The sequence below is a fragment of the Neophocaena asiaeorientalis genome, unplaced genomic scaffold, assembly GCF_003031525.2.
Source record: "Neophocaena asiaeorientalis asiaeorientalis breed wild unplaced genomic scaffold, Neophocaena_asiaeorientalis_V1.1 scaffold544, whole genome shotgun sequence".
Taxonomy (NCBI): domain Eukaryota; kingdom Metazoa; phylum Chordata; class Mammalia; order Artiodactyla; family Phocoenidae; genus Neophocaena; species Neophocaena asiaeorientalis.
This window is the reverse complement of record NW_020173921.1, coordinates 1,353,821-1,369,721: the sequence shown is the minus strand read 5'-3', so window position 1 is coordinate 1,369,721 and position 15,901 is coordinate 1,353,821. Positions and strand designations below refer to the sequence as shown.

At 38.8% G+C, this 15,901-nt stretch overlaps 1 protein-coding gene across 1 annotated transcript in view; it reads left to right on the top strand.

The window, feature by feature from the left end:
* The window catches only part of ADGRB3 (adhesion G protein-coupled receptor B3), a 778,422-nt gene that overhangs the window by 28,877 nt on the left and 733,644 nt on the right, over positions 1–15,901 (top strand). The window lies entirely within an intron of this gene.

Here is a 15,901-nt window from a genome sequence, read left to right as displayed (position 1 = left end):
TCTTTATGTAATGTTCTTGTGTAATTTTTATATTTGTCAGTAACTGGAAAACTTCTTGTGCCCAATAATAAGTAAGTGATTAATTCAGTTATGATATATTTTTATGATGAAATAATATGAGTATTCAAATTTATGGTTTTGAAAATTTAATGACATAGAAAAATGACCATGATAGAATGTTAAGTGAAAAAACATAGAAAAATTGTGATTATGAAGCCAAAGTTTGGTTTTAGATTACATCTATATGTATAGACTATATAGAAACACACCTAAATGTTAGTTGTCTTACTTCTAGTAGGATTATGGGTTGGTTTCATTTGCTTCTTCATGTTTCTAATTTCTTTTTGTCCAGTGAGTACAAAGAGCATAGAAGGAAGTACTGTATAGTAAGGTTAAAACTTGCCAATCCCAGAAGATATACTTTATTGCTTCAATACATATATATTATGATAAAAATGGCAGTAACTTCAGTTAAATAACTAGCTATTTAAGCACAAAGGGCTTGAGAAGGTTAGATGTTTACACAGATAAAGGACACAACAGCTCTCCTCTGATGTCCTGATGGGGCCGGAGTAGGTAAGGTGGCTTTATGCACATCAGCTGTTATCTTGGCTCTCCCCCATGTCCTCAGTCTCTAGTAGATTAGATTGCATTTCTTCACAGCATGCTTCTCAGAGTCCCAAACTAGCAACAGCAGAAACTGAAGCCAAGTCCAGCCTCTACCTGGACACCAAATTAAATCTCAGAGACAGAGTTTTGGGTGAAGGATTAGAAAAAAATAGTTTCATTGCTTTGCCAGCCAAAGGGAGCCACAGCGGGCTAATGTCCTCAAAACTGTCCCAACCTGGAGGGGGTAGTGAGGAGTGTTATAGTAAAGGTCCAAAGAGGGCGTGGTCAGCTCGTGGATGTTCTTCTGATTGGTTGGTGAGGAGGTAAGTGGGAGTCAACACTGACAACCTGATTCCAACCCGTCTGGTCTACCCGTGCTTGTGGGCAGCATACAATTAACTTCTCCCACCTGATGGGGGTTTCGGAATAGCAGAAGAGCTCAAAGTCATTGTTATGTGTATCCCTTAAGGGGGGACAAGGACCCTGCCCCAAGGCTGCACTGTTGTTTCCTGACTGCTCCTCCCTTGTCTCTGCATCCCCTCCCTTCCCTGATTAGCATCTGTTTGAACCTGATTGTTGGAACTCAGGGAACCTCCAGGAGGGCAAATGAAGCCTATTTCCTGTAATCGAGAAATGGGGGACACAGAAAGGCTTGTGTGCCCAGGGCATCTTTGTGCCTAGGATTCCAAGCAGCACATTGTTATTTCTACCATATTTTATTTCTCAAAGTAAGTATCAGGGGCAGCCCAGATTCATGTGGTGAGGAAATAGATGCTGGATGGGAGAAGCTGCAAAATATGGTTGCCATTTTCAATCACCTGTACTGTGTGATTTGCTTTGGCCAATGGGACACTGAAAAATGCTTGCAATGAGAGCTAGCCTTCTGGAAAGTGATAGACCACAGGAGAGAGGATCCAGCCATGCTAGGGATCCCAGGTGTACCCAGCCATCCCCGCCATCCCCACCATGGGCACAGGTGTGTGACCGTCCAGCTGGAGCTGGGACTGCCTGAAGCTCAGAAGAACCACACATATGATCCGAATAATCTTGAGAAATTATAAATGTTTGTGGTTTTAAGCTGCTAAATACTGTGCAGCATAGGCTAACTCATGATAATCCCCTTTGGTACAAGTCAGCGAACAGGAAGTTACCAGGTCAGATATTGGCTCAAAACTGTGCAGCCATTGCCAGAGCCATAGACTAAAGCCCAGGGTTGTCTTTCAGCAGCCGTCACTAAGGGACCACTGCCCTGAAGACAGAGGCTTTCATGGGCAACCTTACAGCAGAGAGCACCTCTCTTTCAAATATTGTACGGTGCTGTCTAATAAGCTGTAGCTAAATTAGGTCAAAAACCCTGCATACAGGAAAGTCTGAGAAATGTAGATTCTAGTACTCCAAAATCAATAGTGCAGGAAGTCATATCAGGAAGGTGTGATATTGTGATTTATAATAAGAAATATTTATTTGTTCTTAGACTCAGTTCCTGGCACAGAGCTCCTAAAACCCTTAGAATTTCCTGTGATTAGAGCAATAAAGGTGTCTTTTGTTATGTTAATGAGGCAACTCTGAAGTAACCTAAGGCCCGGGAAGCTGGTTGGCAGAAGGTGTGACCACAGGATTGGAGGTTTCAGTAGCCAGCCTCCCCCAACTCCCAGCCTCCTCCAGCAGGGGAGATGAATCTATCGCCAAAGGCAAGTGACTAATTAATCATGATTCTGAAGCCTCCATAAAAACCGAACAGGATCAGGGGTTTGGAGAAAATCTGGTTTGGTGAACATGTGGAAGTGCTGGGAGAGTGGGGATCCTAGAGAGCCTGGAAGCCTGGAGCCCTTCCCCATACCTTGCCCTACACATCTCTTCATCTGACTGTTCCCGAGTTACTTTTTTTTTTTTTTAATTAATTTTTTAAAAATTTATTTTGGTGCATAGTTGATTAACAATGTTGTGTTAGTTTCAGGTGTACAGCAAAGTGATTCAGTTATACATGTAGCTATTCTTTTTCAAATTCTTTTCCCATTTAGGTTGTTACATTTTTTTGAGCAGAGTTCCCTGTGCTATACAGTAGGTTCTTATTATATCTTTTTTTTTTTTTTGCGGTACGCAGGCCTCTCACTGCCGTGGCCTCTCCCGCCACAGAGCACAGGCTCTGGACGTGCAGGCCTAGCGGCCACGGCTCACGGTCCCAGCCGCTCCGTGGCACGTGGGATCCTCCCAGACCGGGTCACGAACCCGTGCCCCCTACATCGGCAGGCTGACTCCCAACCACTGCACCACCAGGGAAGCCCAGTCTTTTTTATATTAAATCGATAACCCAGTTAGTAAAATGTTTCTCTGAGTTCTGTGAGCCACTCTAGCAAATCAATGGGATGCATGAAGGGGGCTCTTAGGAGCCCTGATGTGTACCCTGTGCAAGGGGACAGAGATCAAATAACAGGAGGGGGAAGGGAACTGCTTTCACTGGAGCCCAAGTGGAAGGAGTGGCTCAGGTGAGTCATTTCCCAGAGCGCCGGACCAGTTGAGAAAAGAAGCAACATTAAAAGTCAAGTGTTTCTAGGTCCAAATCTCCTATTTATCTAAAACTGTCCTGGGAGAGCCGAGGAGCATTCTCGGGGTTCATAGATTAGTTAGGTTTTGCCTGGACAGAGGTTGTGGACTAAAGTAAGAGATATGATAGGAAAGTTAGTTTTAAGTTAAGATTTTGGACTCTGTTTCAGAAAATGCCCTCATTCTGGCTAATTTTGCAAATATTGGAATTTATTATATACCAGTCCTAACTTTAATGCAGTTTAGTTGTGTCGACTGGAAAAAAAAAATGCACGTGAGAGTTGTGAGTTAAGTTTTATTGGGGTCAAGATGAGGTCTATAGCCTGGGAGACAGCCTCTCAGGTAGCTCTGAGGAACTGCTCCAGAGAGGTAGGGAAGGTCGGTGTATATGTGATTTGAGTGCAGTCAAGCACACATTTTGGTAGAAGCTGGCTTCTAGTCACGAGGAGCAGATGCCACTGTTGATGATTTTAGGGATATTCTTGATATGAGAAGATGCAAGAAGTTGGGCTCATAATATCTTCTCCAGAAGAAGATTCCTAACTATCTGAAGGCCTGTTCTGCCAGTTTTTCCCGGAGCACAGAGGGCCTCACTCCCGATCTCCACCCTGAACTCCTTTCAGGGGGTGTTGAAGGTCAGTGGCTGCAGTGGCCAGTGACTTTATTCCTCTAGAACCAGATGGGAAGCAACAATTTTTAGTTGGCAGTCGTAAACAGTTGGTATTGTCAGGGAAAATTTAACATTTTCTTCTGAACCCATGGTTAAAAGTGCAGGGTAGTTGGGAGTTAGATAACCTCCATTCTCCTTAGTCTGATGTGTTGACATTCTTCTAAGCTTGGCATCTTGCTGGTCGTCAGTTCAAAGAAGAGAAAACGAAGGAGGTAAATAATAAGTTATTGCTGTGACATTTAAATTCAGGCTGAAAACTAGTAACCAGAATAAAATGTAGTGAAAGAAACAGGTACACAGAAGATTTACGATAGGAGATATAAAGGATCAAAAGCAAGGAGAAAAAGAAAAATGATTTACAACTGGGCTTAAAATCTAAAAATAGTATTTAGACTGAGAAATAAAGTTGAGTGAAAAAAATATTAGAATAGAAAGAAAAATTGAAACCAAAGTGAAGTAAGAGGCTAAAACCTGCATATAAGGTGGAGAGAGTAACAGCCCTGGGTGAGGGAGCCCCTCATCACCCAGATGGGTTTCCCCATGTCTCCCTCGAAGGGGAGCTTTAGGTAAGGTCCTCAATCACTTTTTTATTTGGGATCTTCTCTAATCACCCAAACCCCACATAAGTAGTAATTGACAAACCCGTTGTTTATAAATGTCAATTCTGCTCTTTGATGATTTTCTTTATTTTTATTTTTCTCTGATTAGATTTATCACAATTAAAATTTTTTTATACAATTATAGAAAGGTCTGTTCTCTTTGCCAGCTCACCATTTTGTTTTCCACTCACCCCAAAAATGCTTTATTTTCTTTGTCCCATTTTATCATTCATATAAAAAAAATAGCTTGTACATATTTATTCAAAATGTTTTGACCTACATAGTATTCTCCTTTAAAATTGTCTGCCAACATTTTGTTGTTTGTTTCCTAAATGAAATTGTGCCATTTTTATGGATGGTGTTTTCTTTCTAGAATGCTAATGTAATAATGAAACTGTAATAAAGCTAACTCACAGCCAAAGAACGACTGTTTAAGCACCTACCTATGATGTGAATCTTTTTCAAGCTGCATTATTAGGCACTTGCTTTTGTTTTCTAATATTTCTGTGGTCTTCTGTTTCCAGCCAGACTGTAAAATCCCCCAGGACAAGGACAGCATCTTATTGCTTTTATGTTCTCCTTAGCTCTTGGTATCGTGCTGAGTACCATGTGCTTTTTAATGCATGTTAGTTGAATTAATGATACATTTCTTCTGTGCATATAAGGAGTCAGGTAACATATCTATGTAACCAAGGATTTCCAGTCTAATAAACGTACATTTAAATGGAAATAGCTTCCTTAAAAGGACATGCTTTAAAAAATTCTGAGACTCCCTAATTCAATTTGCAAAAAATTATGATGCAGTTACTCAGGACCCAGGCATTGCGGAATATTGTTTGTTCTAATTACATTTTGCTGTTTGATTCTAGAATTCTTAAATCCTATTTAGTGCTCATCTTGTCTTTTTGGCAAAGAGTATACATAAAGAGTAAGTACTCCATATGTTAATTTTTGGCAAGAATATTTGCTTTATATGGCAAGTTTCTGTCCTTTCTTTTATTCAGACATTTGTATTTTTTAAAAGGCTCACAACGGAGCAAAACAATATGTACATTGTGTAAAACTGAAAGTCTGTTTCTTTGTGCTGCATATAGATTTCTTAAATAGTAAAAGATTTGCTGTCCTCAGTGCATTTCTACTGGCTTTGGTTCAATACAAATATTTGATAACTCTCAGTTTTCTGAAGAATTATTTTCTTAAGTTATTTTCTTCTTGTCACTACAGATGCTATCTCAGAATTTTTTATAGGATGTCACTACTTTTCCCTTTTGTGTTTTTTTTTTCCCCACCTGAATGTTTCAAGGGAACACTCAGAATTTATTGATATAAATGGAATCGTAGGAATTTAAAATGTAATTTCAAGTAAAAATAGAGGGGGCTACGCAAAAAAAAGCATCCAAATTTATTTTTCTTTATTCACTTAGATGAAAAAAAATGTGATAGCATCAGGTATAATCCTGAAAAAAATAACAGTATTGATAATCTATCATTAATAAAAGCGTCATAGAAAATGCCATCTTGTCTCTTTAGGTCATGCTAAATCAAAAGAGAGGCCAAAGTATCGTTGCTCCTGAATGCGTGTTGCTTTTCATTTTCTTCATCAATTTAAAATACACCCTCAGTTGTTCACAGACAGGTAGAATCTTTAGAATACAGGTCAGGGCTGTGTCCACCATGTATTTTGGTTGCTTCCTAGTGTCTCAGAAGTTAAGTTAATTTCACATGCAGTTCTGGATTGTTAATTTTTCTGAAAAAAATCAGAGGATTCAGAATCACTAGACTGACATGTCCACAAGGCATTGTTCGGAGCCTGGCATCTGCTCCCTGTAGAGGGGGCATTGCCTCCCCCATTTCCTCACAAGCTCACCACTGCTGAGGAAGTATATAACCTGCAGGCCTAGGCCACGGCCCCATCCCCTTTAAGCTTCTGGATTTGTGATCTCTACTGTAGAACAGATAATAAGTGACAGGTATATGGAATGAAAAACAGTGGTTTAAAAAAAAAAAAAAGGTTGAATTCTTTTAGAGTTGGAATGCTGGTGAGATCAGAGGAAAATTAAGTGGACTGAAAGATAAAATTGGAGAGTACACCCCGGTTCGGACCTTTATTTTCAGGATTCCTCCCCGTTGGGTCTAATAGCCAGTTTTGCATCTGTCACTTTTAGAATTTCTCATACTCATTAACTTTATTATAATTTTTAATATTCAAGGTTGTCAGTAGTATAAAAATCTTAATACTCCATTAATTCCAGGATTCATAAAGTCTAGGATATGTAAATTAAAATCTAATAAAATCAAAGGTCCCGTGTCCCCTGCATCGGCAGGCGGACTCTCAACCACTGCGCCACCAGGGAAGCCCTATAATAATAATTTTAAAAATTCAAAAGGATATTATTTCAAGCTCTCCAGTGACTTACCTGACAGATGTTTTGGTGTTATGCACACAAATACAAGTGAATGGCCTTTCTTAACTCCTTTTCTTTTAAATTTTATCCCAGTTTATTCATTGTTTAGGTTTTTACATTTTTTACATTCTATGAATCTTCTTTTGAATATTTATGATGGGACTTCAACATTCAAACTGTATAGGAGGCACTTGCATAAAATTAAATAGTTGTTGATTACTATGAAAATATTCAAGACCAGACCAAAAAAAAATCACTCTAATTTATAGTGTGATAGTGTGTTAATTTGTAACAAACTCCAAAGTTTTAGTGGCTGAGTACAGTAGAATTTTATTTCTTGCTCATGTAACAGTTCAATGAAGGTGTTCCTGGTTTGTGGGCGGATTTCCTTTATGGGGTGATAATAGGACTCAGATTCATTTTTTTTTTATATTATTTGGTTGCATTGGGTCTTAGTTGTAGCAGGTTGGCTCCTTAGTTGTAGCTCTCAGGCCCCTTAGTTGCAGCTTGCTGGCTCCTTAGTTGTAGCATGCTAAATCTTAGTTGCAGCATGCATGTGGGATCTAGTTCCTGGACCAGGGATCAAACCGGGGTCTTCTGGATTGGGAGTGCGGTGTCTTAACCACTGCACCACCAGGAAAGTCCCAGGATTCAGATTCTTTGCTTGTGGCTCTTCACCCCTTAGGGACATGGAGATTCTTGTACCCAAGTAGAGAAAAAGGAAAGCTTGTAAAGAAGACATACCTGCTTCTTATGGACTAGAAGAGCCATTTCTGCTCACATCTTTATTAGCAAAAATTAGCCAATCCTACGTTCTACCATTAATGAATCCTTCCATTTGAAACCTCATTCTATACTGATCACAGTGGCTTTGATGAGTAAAGAGGTCGACATCATTTTCCAAGGAGAAACGAGTAAACAAAAAACAACTTGAGGACACATTCAAAAGAAAGATATCATCGAAAGAAAAAAAAGCTGAGTTCAGTTATTTTTTCCTATAGAGAAAAAATTGAGAACAGTAAATGTAAATTTTTATTTTTCATAGTATACTGCTGTCAGATGAGTATAGGAGGAGGAAAAGATGCAACAAAAGGAAAAATCTAAAAAAAAAAAAAAAAAAGGAAAAATCTTTTCATATACCGATAGGCATTTGTCTGTTTTCTTTTTAGAAACGTCTATTCTGGTCCTAAGCCCATTTTTTAATCAGGTTATTATTATTTTCTTTTTTTCTATTGAGTTATTTGAGTTATGTATTTTGCTTATTGACTCCTTATCAGGTGTATAGTTTGCAACTATTTTCTCCCATTCTGTAGGTTGCTTTCTCATTCTGTTGGTTGTTTCCTTTGCTGTGCAGAAGATTTTTAGTCTGATGCAATCCCACTTGTCTATTTTTGCTTTTGCTGCCTGTCATAAATTAAAATATCATTGCCCGCTCCAATGTCAAGGAGCTTTTTCCCTATATTTTTTCTATTCGTTTTACAGTTACAGATCTTATATATGTCTTATTCCATTATGAGTCGATTTTTGTATTTTGTATATGGTGTGAGATAAGGGTACAGTTTCACTCTTTTGCAGGTGGCTATGTAGTTTTCCCAACACTAGTTATTGAAGAGACTGTTCTTTCCCCATTGTTTATTCTTGGCACCTAAGAACAGTTGACTGTAGATGTGTGTTATTATTTCTGGGCTCTGTGTTCTGTTCCCTTTGTCTCTGGGTCTGTCTTTATGCCAGTACCATGTTGGTTTGATTACTGTAGCTTTGTAATATATTTTGTATCATGCCTCCAGCTCTGTTGTTCCTCAAGGTTGCTTTGGCTTTCCTGGGTTTTTTGTGGTTCCATATGAATTTGAAGACCGTTTTTTCTGTTTCTGTAAAGATTGTCATTGGGATTTTGATAAGGGTTGTACTGAATCTTTAGACCACTATATGTAGTATGGACATGTTAACAGTATTAATTTTTCAATCCATGAACATGGAATGTCTTTACATTTATCTGTGTCTCCTTTAATTCTTTCATCCATGTTTTATAATTTTCAGTGTACTAGTCTTTCAACTCTTTGGCTAAATTTATTCCTAAGTACTTTATATATTTTGTTTGCTACTATCGGGACTGTTTTTTAATCTCCTTTTTAGATAGTTTGTTGGCAAGGGTGCAGAGGAAAGGGAACCCTTTTACACTGTTGGTGGGAGTGTACATTGGTATAACCATTATGGAAAACAGTATGGAGGTTCCTCAAAAAATTAAAAATGGAACTACCATATAATCCAGCAATCCCAATTCTGGGTATCTATCCAAAAGAAATGAAATTAGTATCTTGAAGAGATATCTGCAACGTCATGTTAATTGCAGCAATATTCACAATATCCAAGATATGGAAACCACCTAAATGTTTGTTGACAGATGAATAGATAAGAAAATGTGAGAGATATATATGTATATATTTAGCCTTAAAAAAGAAGGAAATCTGTAACAACATGGATGAACCTGGAGGACATTATGCTAAATGAAATAAGCTAGATAGAGAGAAGCAGATATTATACTTCATGATCTCATGTGTGAAATCCAAAAACATGGAACTTCTAAAAGCAGAGAGTAGAATGATGGTTGCCAGGTTCTGACAGGTGGGGGAGATGGGGAGATGTTGGGCAGGGGGTACAATGTTTTAGTTACATAGTATGAATAAGTTCTGAAGCTCTAGTGTACAGCATTGTAACTGCAGTTAATAATACTGTGTTATATACTTGAAATTTTCTAAGAGACTTAATCTTATGTGTTCTCACCACACACAAAGAAACTGTAACTACTAGAGGCGAAGCATATGTTAGTTATTGTGACTGTGGCAATCATTTTGCAACTTATACATATATGAAACATGATGTTTCCCTTAAATATATACAATCTTTATTTATCAATTGTACCACAATAAAGCTGGAAAAAAAGCAAGAAACAATAAGCTAGGAAAAAGAAAAAAGAAAAGAACAAAAGGGGAAAGGTAGAGGCAGTAAAAATCGACATATACAAACCAAGCAGAGAGGGGGACTGGCAGTGGACAGGGACTAAGAAGGGAAGTTTTGAAGTGTGTGCCTGAGGACAGGCTCAGCTGTGCACTTTCGTAACAGGCTGTGGAGCATTCTGGACTCTTAGTGTGTCTGAAATGTGGCAGAGCGCTTCATCTTCTTTAATCCTGAAGTCTTTAGGCTACTCTGAATGGAATAACTGGAGCAACCCAACAGCATAGAAATTAATTTCTAAGCCTAGGGATCAGGAACCAAAAGAACTAAATGGAATCAGTTGAAAGTGGTCTCATAGTTAGTTTACCCTTCTTTTGAGGTGTACATTCAGATACCTATTAACATGTTACTAACAACAATAAAATACGAGTATTTTTATATACATATAAATTATATATATTTTGTGTGAATTTATAAAATTCATATTTATACAAATACATATAAATAAATAAAACTTGGAGGGACTTTCCTGGTGTTCCAGTGGTAAAGAATCCGCCTTCCTGGGCTTCCCTGGTGGCGCAGTGGTTGGGAGTCCACCTGCCGATGCAGGGGACACGGGTTCGTGCCGCGGTCCGGGAAGATCCCACATGCCGCGGAGCGGCTGGGACCGTGAGCCATGGCTGCTGAGCCTGCGCGTCCGGAGCCTGTGCTCCACAACGGGAGAGGCCACAACAGTCAGAGGCCCGCGTACCGCAAAAAAAAAAAAATCCGCCTTCCAACGCAGGGGATGCAGGTTCCATCCCTGGTCAGTGAACTAATTAATATCCCACATGCCGCGGGGCAACTAAGCCCGCATACCATAACTGGAGAGAAGCCCGCACGCCACAAAGAAGAGCCGGCACGCCTCAAGGAAGACCCTGCATGCTGCAACTAAGACCCGATGCAGCCAAAAAAAAATAACTTGGAAATTAAACTATGTATTGCCAAATTTATTTTCTGTTTCAGAATTGTGGGATTGTAGGGTTACTATCAGAAGACTCAGAGCTCTTATCCCATAAATTACCTAGTATGTTGGAGATCAGTTTGTCAGTAATATGGGGACATAGCATAGAGGGTAAGGATGATTTCAACAGGATGCTTTAAAATCATCCAAAAAGGAAAGAGATTCTAGTTATAATGGGATAAATGCATCTATCTTCTTATTCATTACCTTTGCATCTTGCTTACTTGTAATAGTTAAAATGAGTTACATAGCCTTTGAAATCTCTAAACTATCCCATGGAATAATGCTATTTCAATCTCTACTACTTTCTTACTCTATTATCTAATTAAAGTTAACTTCTGCTCAAATTATGTGACATTATTATTTTATCAGAAATTAAATATACGTTACCAGGGTCATGAAGTTGGAAACATTGAGCACAGGCTCCGGACGCGCAGGCTCAGCGGCCATAGCTCACGGGCCCAGCCGCTCCGCAGCACGTGGGATCTTCCCAGGCCGGGGCACGAACCCGTGTCCCCTGCATCGGCAAGCGGACTCTCAACCACTGCGCCACCAGGGAAGCCCTAGGACGTTTTTAAAGCTACACTTTTTTGTTTTGTTTTTTTCCTCTAAAACGAAATCTCTTTAGTGAATTGTGTCATTATTCTGAAACATCAAACTTTTCCAAAATCTGTTGAGATACAATAGAGTTAATATCTTTAATTAATTAGTTAAAATAAAATTAGTTAATAAAGTTAATATTTTTAATGAGGTTGAATTTATAGCCATTCAGCCCTTTTAATACCTGGATATTTAGGTGAAGGGAACAAAGTTTCTGATCAGGCTGATATGACAGTCATATGGTTGCTACTAAAGATGCCTCAGTTTATCAGAGGATATTTTCAAGCTGTTTTGAGGATTGATTAACTTAATTTATAAAAATTCTAGTAATAGTGATGATCTGATTTTTCAGATTAGAGATAATAAAAAACCGTGAGGATAATAGTGCCATGTAATGTGGCAGACATTGTCTATATAGTATCTAAAATGTTCGAGTCACCCTACAGTTTAGGGCTAATTCTATTTTCATAATTCTGAAGGGAAAGTGAGCCATTCCTGAAGTGAGTGACTTCCTAAATCCCACAGGTGGATCTGGACTTAGATCCAAGAATTGTCTATACCCAGAACCTAAACTCTTCTGATGACACCTTTCTATTCCCTAGTCTGAGAACAATGCTCACATTACAATTCAGTTCTTTACTAGGTGGGCAAAATGCTGACGTGAAGTAAGTTAGAGATATCTATAATATACTTGGTATGCACAGTTTTAAAAATGAAGAAATGGGGCTTCCCTGGTGGCGCAGGGGTTGAGAGTCCGCCTGCCGATGCAGGGGACACGGGTTCGTGCCCCGGTCCGGGAAGATCCCACGTGCCGCGGAGCGGCTGGGCCCGTGAGCCATGGCCGCTGAGCCTGAGCGTCCGGAGCCTGTGCTCCGCAACGGGAGAGGCCACAACAGTGAGAGGCCCGCGTACCGCAATAAATAAATAAACAAAAATAATTTTTAAAAAAATGAAAAAATGTATCTCCAAAGGACTTTTTGGAGAAGATATTTCAAGTTAAATGCAATCTGTTGGCACTTAAATGAGAAAATTCCAATTTATTGGGACATTTATATCAATGAAAAAGCACATTTCATGACTGCTACATTTACATCAGCACAATCAAGGACTCCTTCAGAAAAACAATTACACATTTTCTTTCAGTATTTTTTTTTTTAATTTTCATGTTGAGTTATTTTTTACTCTGTATCAATGTGGGTTCTCCAGAGAAACAGAACCATTAATGTTTGCTTGTTCATTCATTCTATTATATCAGTGTATATTCATATATTCATTCATTCTAGTATATATATTAATTCATATATATATGGAATTGGCTCATGTGGTTTAGGAGGTTATGTCCCAGGACGAGTGGTCCACCAGCAGGATCAGCTGATGGTCTAAATTCCGGTACCAGTCTGAGTCCTAGGGCAGAAGACTGTTCCAGTTTGGAGACAGGCAGAGAGAGAAAATTTTCTCTTACCCTGCCTTTTTTTTCTATTCAGGCTTTCAATGGATTGGGTGCAGCCCACCAACACTGGGCAGGGCCTTGGCTTTACTGGGTCTGTCCATTCAGATGTTACTGTCATCCAGAAACACCCTCACAGACACTCCCAGAACGATGTTTAGCCAAATATCTGGGCACCCTGTGACCTAGTCAAGGTGACATATAAAATTAACCATCTGAAACTTCTAGGTAAATTTCCATCAATTTTTGAGTCCTGATTAATCTAACTATAGGACAGTATGAAGCACTCAATGTATAAATATACTTTACCTAGTTTTCAAAGAAAAGATGGATTAATGTATATCTGTCATGGCTTTTAATTAAAAATGACTTTCTTTCTCAAGATGCATTGTTTCTCTTTTACTTTTTAAATCTGAGGTCAGAGTATTCACTATAGAACTATGCTAGGTACAGACTAGCCTCTAGGCAAGTAAATAATAATCATTATAACAAGGGCAATCAGGCTGTGGTCCTCGAACTAGGCACTAGGTTAGAGTGCTCAGAACTTATTTCCATTTAATCCAGGAGAGATTCTATAGCTATCTAGGTCAAATTTCGATATTGGCAGGGACCATATTCTTGAACTTGTCCTAGGAACCTCTGCATTTACTCTAGTGTGATGTTGAATTGAAGTGCTGGCTCAAGGTGAGGAGTAGACAAGGTCCAATAGTGTGAAGAAGAGGTGTTGGAGACAAGCAGGTCATGTGCAAGCAGGCACCTGGGAGATTCTGACAGTCCAGCAAGGGCAGTTCCCTGGTCAAGGCCGACCATGAAACCAAGGGTCCAAGGAAGAAACCACTGGGCACTGTGCTTGGGGAACCAGTGCAGATGGGTGTCCTTCTACTCAGCCCTTAGCAGCTGAAGCTCTCCTTCCTGAACCCAGTTGTGGTTCAAATATACCCTATTGGCTTTTGACCATCTTTTACAAGAATCTCTTAAGAGTGGTATTTCAGGGGCTTCCCTGGTGGCTCAGTGGTTAAGAATCCACCTGCCAGTGCAGGGGACACGGGTTCGAGCTCTGGTCCGGGAAGATCCCACATGCCACGAAGCAACTAAGCTCATGCGCCACAACTGCTGAGCCTGTGCTCGAGAACCCGTGAGCCACAACTATTTTGCCCGCACGCCACAACTACTGAAGACCACGTGCGTAGAGCCTGTGCTCCGCAACAAGAGAAGCCACCACAAGGAGAAGCCCGCGCACCGCAACGAAGAGTATCCCCTGCTCACCGCAACTAGAGAAAGCCCGCATGCAGCAATGAAGACCCAACGCAGCCAAAAAAAAAATTAATGCTGTTTTACTCAAAGTCATCTTATTTTGTTTTACCCCAAAATCGGGAATACCCTTGAAGACAAAACCTATTACGTAAGTGAAGATAACAATCAGGGTAGCCTGAAGCTGGAAATTAAACCTAAGAAAATAAATTCAGAACAATAAATTACTTTAATATTTTTATTTACATTGATAACTTTCAATTGTGCCATGCACTCTAAATTTAATTGGCAGAAAAAAATGTTAGTTTAGAAACTCCCCATCATATGGCCAACAGGCACATGAAAAGCTGCTCAACATCACTAATTATTAGAGAAATGCAAATCAAATCTGCAAATAACAAATGCTGGAGAGGGTGTGGAGAAAAGGGAACCCTCTTGCACTGTTGCTGGGAATGTAAATTGATACAGCCACTATGGAGAACAGTGTGGAGGGTCCTCAAAAAACTAAAAATAGAACTACCATATGACCCAGCAATCCTACTACTGGGCATATACCCAGAAAAAAACCATGATTCAAAAAGACACATGCACCCCAATGTTCACTGCAGCACTATTTACAATACCCAGGTCATGGAAGCAACCTAAATACCCATCAACAGACGAATGGATAAAGAAGATGTGGTACATATATACAATGGAGTATTACTCAGACATAAAAAGGAATGAAATTGGGTCATTTGTCAAGACGTGGATGGATCTAGAGACTGTCATACAGAGTGAAGTAAGTCAGAGAAAAACAAATATCCTTTATTAATGCATACATGTGGAATCTAGAAAAGTGGTACAGATGAACTGGTTTGCAAGGCAGAAACAGAAAAACAGATGTAAAGAACAAATGTATGGACACCAAAGGGGGAAAGCGGGGGGCAGGTGGTGGGGGTGTGATGAATTTGACGACTGGGATTGACATGTATACACTAATATATATATAGAATAGATAACTAATAAGAACCTGCTGTATAAAAAAATAAATAAAACTTTAAAAAAATTAAAAACAAGAAACTTCCCATAATACACCAAATAAAGTTTCAGAAGTATTAATAAATTTTTTCAAAAAGACCAAATAAACAGTTGTAATTCTTAAAGAAATTTATTGACTATCTGGTCTTTGCAGCAGTGGGACATTTTACCATAAGAAGGAAAGGAAGAAACCATTAACAAAACAGTTAAGTATATTTGACTCCTCAAGATAAAAAAATTTTGGCATATACCAAGCACCATAAACAAAGTAAATGACAAATGACACATGAGTAGTTTATTCAATGATTTCTAAAAACCAAATAACTAAATATTTTAAAATAAAAATAACCAACACTGGTTAGATTAAGGCTTAAGATACACACTTCTAGAATCATGTAAGTTGGTTTACCTGTATAGTTTTAAATAAATTGGTTCATAAGTCTTCTTCCCATTATATATCTGCAAAAATAATCTGAGGTGTTAATAAATATTTTTATGATGGTAGTATTTATAATACACTGTATTAGAAATAAGGTACCCAAACATAACATGAGGTAATATGACAGAGTCATAAAACAGATTATTTCAAAAATTTTTATTGACATGGTAAATTTGTTTGCACAATTACTATTATTAAATTTTAACAAGCAAGTTAACAAAAAGATATGTGTATTAAAAAAAAACATTGAAGCGACCTAAAAGTCCATCAACAGAGGAATGCATAAGAAGATGTGGTACATATATGCAAAAGAATATTACTCAGCCATAAAAAGGAACAAAATAGTGCCATTTGCAGAGATG